The sequence below is a fragment of the Bos indicus genome, chromosome 13 (genome assembly GCF_029378745.1).
Source record: "Bos indicus isolate NIAB-ARS_2022 breed Sahiwal x Tharparkar chromosome 13, NIAB-ARS_B.indTharparkar_mat_pri_1.0, whole genome shotgun sequence".
NCBI classification, from domain to species: domain Eukaryota; kingdom Metazoa; phylum Chordata; class Mammalia; order Artiodactyla; family Bovidae; genus Bos; species Bos indicus.
Window position 1 is genome coordinate 63,729,925 of NC_091772.1, and position 6,473 is coordinate 63,736,397.

Below are 6,473 nucleotides of genomic sequence, written 5' to 3' on the forward strand. Positions count from 1 at the left end.
TTAGTCATTCTCTAAGTATTGATCCTGTTAGTCAGCTTCTGAGGATGCAGCTACATGATAAAGCCAGACCCAGCCCCTGCGCTCACGGCATTTGCATTCTAGTGGGCAAGAAGTGGAAAACAACAAAGAAATGAGCAAACGATTCAGGTCAGGATTTGTTTGTCCTGCCCAAAGACTTTTGCACATGCTATTCCTTGTGCTTAGAAACTTCTTCCTGACTCTTGACATGACAATTACTCTTCCTGTAAATCAGGTGTGCCAAAGTGTAGCTTTCTTTATTATTCTCTTCCTGTGTCTCATGGCTTCGGAAGTCCCTTCCAGCCTGACACACTGTGTTTCCCATTACAACAGTGTTGTCAGCCCTACTTTGGTGCCTTGGGCTCCCATGGAAATCATCCTCAGGAATTCCCTGGCAGTCCAGTGGTTAGGACTCTGTGCTTTCACTGCAGGAGCCACGGGTTTGATCCCAAATCAGAGTGTTGTAGCCTCATGTTCTGGAAAACAAACTCACTCAGAAGGACAATGCAGATAGTGGAGTGCAGTTTATTACACCAGCAGGCCCAGGGCAGTCTCCTCTTAGCCAAGGACCCTGACCAGCATTTGTGAAAATCTTTTATACCCCATGTGTACGTGTCTGAACCCACCACCCCAAATTCCTTGAGACTTACATAAACCAAGGAAAATACAATCCCAGTAACCCCATCATTCACGTGCTATGTGCTCATGTGCTCCAACAGTCAAACAATTAGCCAATAATCAATAAACCCAAGGTCACACTCCCATAGATACAGAAAAATTTATGGCGTGTCTGGAGGAAGGGGTGATTAGTGTATGTTTTCTCTTAGGCGATGAGTAACCTAGGTACAATCTTCAAGGTTCCCCTGTCTGGAGGGGGTCTTATCCTTCTGTTGTTTTCACAGGCACTAAACACAGAGTTCAGAGTCCATTGGAAAGGTAGCCGAGCATGATTAGCATGAACAGGCCTAAGATGGAGTCCAGGCCCTATGAATTCCTTCTTCATTACCCGCTCTTGATGCTCTTAACTCATATTATGAGTATCATTCATAGGGATATATTGCACCCTGGCTCTCCGACTGCCAATTTGGGAGAATGACATCAACCTTCGGGTTACAAAGTTCATAATACATTGTAAAATTCAGGGTCCACAAAGCAGAACTATCAAGGCAACTATAACAGTGGTAAATATAGTTTTCCACCAATCGCCCTTCACCCAAGATAGGACCGAAGTCCAGAAAGGAATGTTTTCATTTGACATTGCTTTTACCTAGTTTTTCATGTCATTTAAATCAGTCGATACATTGCCAGATAAGTCAGGAATGTATACACAACATTCAACCTTAATTATAGCACAGGTCCCTCCTTGAGCAGCTGTATGTCCAAAGCCATTCTCTTATGAATTACTGCTTTTCTCATTTGAATTTGCTCTTCATTTAAGGCTTGGATGGCTTTTGTTCTATCTAGGAGGACCTGTTTTGTGAAATTAGTCAAAGCCTCTGCTTTAATCATGATATCTGTTGTCCCTATAGAGGGTACGAATAAGGCAGCAATATACTCATACGATTGAAACACGGATCTTGTCCACCTAGCATATAAATAAGGTAGATATACTGCAGCTTGTTGTAGGTTAGGCTTTTGTTACACTGGCATTTATATCAAATGTAACCCCATGACCCGAGTCTACTGACTGTAGGTCTTACACCAAGAGAGCAAGGAGAGGTTATGATTGACAAGAGAGAGGAAAACCTCTTTTTGTCATCCCAGAAAAGAGCAGAGTGGTTTAAAATCTCCTTGGCAGAGCAGTGACACCCACCAAGGAAGTCCATCCATCACTGACAGAGGCATAGCCCTACATACCCAGCAGTTGGAAGTGTTGTGGAAGTCTGTGTAGGAATGTGCCCATGAGATGAAAACATTATCCTGAGTTGAAACAGAAGTTAAATTCAAAGTCACATCGCTGAGGCCAAGCAGTAGGAGTTGATTGTGTGGCTTCATCCTGAAGGGGCTCGTCCAGGATCTTCTTTTCCTTCTTCTTAAGGATGGTCTTAGTCTCTTGAGGGTCAGCGGGGTCCCTCTGTGCAGTCCACTCAGCGTTTTTTGGGTCTGCGTGGTATGTTCTCTTCACCCTCGTATGATGGATCCAAGGGACAATACCTGCAACTTTAACTGCAGTAGGGGTAGTTAGAATAACATAAGGGCCCTTTCACCAGGGGGCTAGCAAATCATATTTCCAATCTTTGACCCATACTTGGTCACCAAGCGTAAACTCATGAATCTGTTCCCCAAGGGGGAACGGCACCCTTTCTTGTACAAACTTAGTTACCCGATTTATTACCTTACCCGGTTCCATCTGCTGTGAAATCATATCCCTCCTTACCTGAGGCAAATTTGTTGACACCTGTTTTATTATGGGAGGGGGCCTCCCATACACAATTTCATATGGAGAATAGCCTTGGGACTGTGGGGTCATCCTGAGTCTGAGCAGAGCCATCAGAAGCAAGTCCACCCAGGAGCAGTCAGTCTCTATGATCCACTTGGAGAGTCTCTTTAGTGTCCAGCTGGTTCATTTCACCATCTCAGAACTCTGGGCCTATATGCAGTGTGCAGTTTCCATTTGATATTTAAAGTTTTGCTTACTTGTTGTAAAAGCCGGGTCATTGTCTGAACCAATGCTGGTAGGAAGTCCAAATCTGGGAACTATTTCCCTAAGCAGGCACCAGGCTACTTATGCTCTTTCAGCCCAGGTAGGAAAATCTTCTACCTATCCTGAGAACGTACATACCATGACCAGCAGGTAATAGTAGTGTTGGTGAGGTTTCTTTTCAGTGAAGTCCACTCCCAGGTGTTCAAAGGGCAGCGTGCCTTTCAGCTAAATACCCGGAGGTTTTTGTCTGATACCCGAGAGGCAGCATTAACCTGTGAGCAGGCAGCATGGCCTAGGTGGGTCGCTTGGTGTGTTTGGCTTACCAGATTGTGTGCCAGCTCCTTCGGTACTGATAATTTGCCACTTGGCAATTCCCACCATCCCTTTTCAATCTTGATGGCCCCTTCCACTTTGGCTAACCTGACAGCCATTGTCCTTGTTTTATGAGGCTAGTGCCATCAGTATATAAGACCCAACTAGGGTCTGGACTCTTGTGTCCTTCTTTAAAACAAACCCCAGATACCTTGCCTCCTCCTTGCAGATCTGGGCCTTCTTCTTCGACACCCGGTAACCTGCTTCCATCAGCAGCTGGAGCAGTGCTTTTGTCCCTTTCCAGCATTTTTCCTTGGTCTCGGCAGCCAGCAGCAGGTCATCCGCATATTGTAGGAGCCAACATCCATACTCTTCCAGATGGAATGAGTTCAGGTCAGAAGCCAAAGCTTCCCCAAAGATGGCTGGGGAGTTCTTAAACCCTTATGGGGGAGTCCAGATGAGCTGTTGTTTGGTGCCCCCAACTGTATCTTTCCATTCAAAGGCAAAGATGGGTTGTGACGCTGGGGCGAGGTGTACGCAGAAGAAGGCATCCTTGAGATCTGGGTGAGTATAAACTTTAGTCCTCAGCAGGAGGAGGTTAAGTAAGGTATAGGGGGTTGGAACAGTGGGGTGTAAAGTCACAGTAGCCTGGTTGACTAGCCTGAGATCCTGTACAGGCCTATAGTCCTGTCCTCCTTTCTTTTTGACTGGCAGGATCGGCGTATTCCAAGCCAACTGGCACTCTACTAGAATGCCCACTTGTTTCAATCTATTGATGTGGGGCAGTATGCTGGCCCAGGCCTCTATCGATAGCAGGTACTGGCGGTTTCTAACCAGGATGGTGCCTGGTTTGAGTTCTGTTATCACTGGGGCTTGATGTTTAGCCAGCCTGGGGGGGAGTGGGGTTTGTCTTCCACCCAAACCTCAGGGAATAATTGAGTTAGCTCTCTCTCATGCTCTTCTGGCCCACCCAGTTCTTCCTTCGGAGGCTCATGCAACCTCCACTCATCTTGGGGTGGTATTGACAGAGAGAGAGCAAATAAGTCATAGTGTCCATCCGGAAGGTGGGCCTCCCCTCAAGGGAGAAAGTCACTTGTGCTCCTAGTTTGGAGAGCAAGTCTCTTCCCAACATGGGTACTGGGCACTCAGGAATGTAGAGGGATTCATGAATCACTTGATGCCCACCCCATCTGACATTTTCTGGGCTGGCAGAATGATTTAATCATCTCTTCTCCCAATATCCCAGTTACAGCGGTAGTCTTTTTGGACAGTGGTGCCACAGGCTTTGTTACTACCGACAGTTCTGCTCCTGTATCCACCATAAAGTCAATGTTTTGGTCCCCCACTTTTAAGGTTACCATGGGTTCTCGGGGACCTGATATCTCTGAGCCCTGGAAGCCCTATTTAATTTCCAAGCCAGCAAGTCCCACAACTGCGGGAGCTTCCTCTTCCTTCCTTGCCTTAGGGCATTCATTCTTCCAGTGACCAAAAGCTTGGCACCAGGCACACTGGTTTGGCTGTAACGGGGCCGGGGCCTCCTTTGGGACTGGTTGAAGGGCAGAGGAGGTTTTCCGGAAGGCCCGAGATAGACTTTCCCAGAGCAGCAGCTAGCATTGTAAATCTCTTGTCTGTTCTCTTTCGTTCCCTCCGGCTCTGTGGCAGAGTGCAGTCTCTGCTTAATTCCAACGTCTCCCTCCCCTTCTTGTCAGTACTCACCGGGAGAGGGGGGTATAGTTTGGGCGGTTCAGCTGGAGCCGGATCCTAGAAGTGTTGGCCAGAGGCTTCTGTCACCGGGATCGGAGCCTGCCAAAACGGCGGCTCTAAGAACTCCGGGAGAGCTGGCGGAAGAGCAATGGCTGCTGCAGGAACTTCACTTGGCCCTGGATTGGGCATTAAGGCCGCCTCCGGTCCTGGTGGAGCACTGGGAGGCAGGCGCGTCATTATCCAGTATGGGGGAGGGGTCAGGTCATCCCCGTCCAAATCCTGTAGAATTTCCTTTTTTTAATCATCAATTTTTGTGCCATTAATATTTTTCTCTTTCCCTTCTGAATACAGAACCTTGTCCAAGTAGGAGAGTCTTTTGAGCTAACCCTAGCCATGAATCAATATACGGATATTGATCCAGGTGTCCTGGCTCTCCTGTGACTACTGTATAGACTGCTTCCACTATTTGTAAGTTCATGGTGTTCTCTGGTGACCATCCTACTCCCATAGGGGGCCATTCAACCTCACAGAGTGTGTGGAGGTGGTTAGGCTTCATCTTCACCCCATAGTCTCTTCCAAATCCCTTCTTTAAAATTTTAATCATGCACTCCAATACAGTTACCTTAGATTCACTTCCCCCATCTTGCTTATCTTCTCAGACCTTCTAACTTTTCCTTTTCGTTCTGTCTTTGAAGTTCTCAGTACCCTATGTACTTCTGATATTTCCACTCAATGACACTTAAATTGCCATTCTGCCTCCTTCCTAATTGGGGTGAGAAGAGCCTTACCTGCCAGATCCCAGAGGGAGAAGGGGGATCGGCTGTCTTCACCTGCCCGTCAGCACAGCTGAACCAGAACACCACGTGGTCCAAGACTGTTTCTCCCTTTAAGTCTGTTCTGCCTTGGTGGGCTTGATCAGGTGCGGATGAAAACACAGGTGGGTTAAATATCCCATGTCCCAGGCCATCTCCGGAAAAGCCAATTCATATTCACTTATGTATCCCCCTCCTTCTAGCCTAACAATTCTGAGGGGGTCAAGAATTTCACAGCAGACGGGACACCTCCTGGGAGAGGGCAGAATACAAGCAAACAAGGACCAATTTCCTATCCTAAAATCCCCTGGCGATCGCTTGGTAATAATTTTCCCTGAGATGGCGTGGACACACCTCCTAAAATGACCTTCACAAATTTCCTTCCTAAACCCTAGCACGCTTGTCGACCTGTGTACCAAGCAATCGCTGCTGCCTGCCTATTCCAGGCTCCTGTGGGTCCGTGCCCCTTCTCTAGTCCCTCCCATCGGGGTGATCAGGCCCCCTTTTCCACCCTGCTAGGTGGGTTCCTCCTCACCTGAGCGCTCAGTTCCCCTGCTGCCGTCCACTACCTGCTAACATGAAAGGTCTGGGCATTGAGAAGCAGAATCCTTCCAGAAGGGCAAGGTTCCTTTCCCCCCTCTAGAAGATTCAAGCTGCAAGGCCTCAGGGTAGTCCCAAATGGGACTTGTCTCCTTGAAGTGAGGAGTTTCCTGGTCAGTGAACCAAATGTTGTAGCCACGCATTCCAGGAAACAAACTCACTCAGAAGGACAATGCAGATAGTGAAGTGCGGTTTATTACACCGGCGGGCCCAAGGCAGAGTCTCCTCTTAGCCAAGGACCCCAACCAGTTTTTGTGAAAACCTTATATACCCTAATTGTACTTGCTCAAACCCACCTCCCCAAATTCCTTGAAACTAATCTGGACAAGGTGAAAGAGAGATATGATCAAAGGTAACCCATGATTCATGTGTTACAAGACTAG

At 47.6% G+C, this 6,473-nt stretch overlaps 1 long non-coding RNA gene across 1 annotated transcript; it reads right to left on the minus strand.

The window, feature by feature from the left end:
- Window positions 1–529: 529 nt before the first annotated feature.
- LOC139186565 (uncharacterized) lies at window positions 530–5,444 on the minus strand. Its single transcript, XR_011570197.1, has 2 exons — window positions 2,396–5,444; window positions 530–2,184 (listed from the first exon to the last, which is right to left on the minus strand). It is a non-coding gene; the product is annotated as an uncharacterized lncRNA (long non-coding RNA).
- Window positions 5,445–6,473: the final 1,029 nt, after the last annotated feature.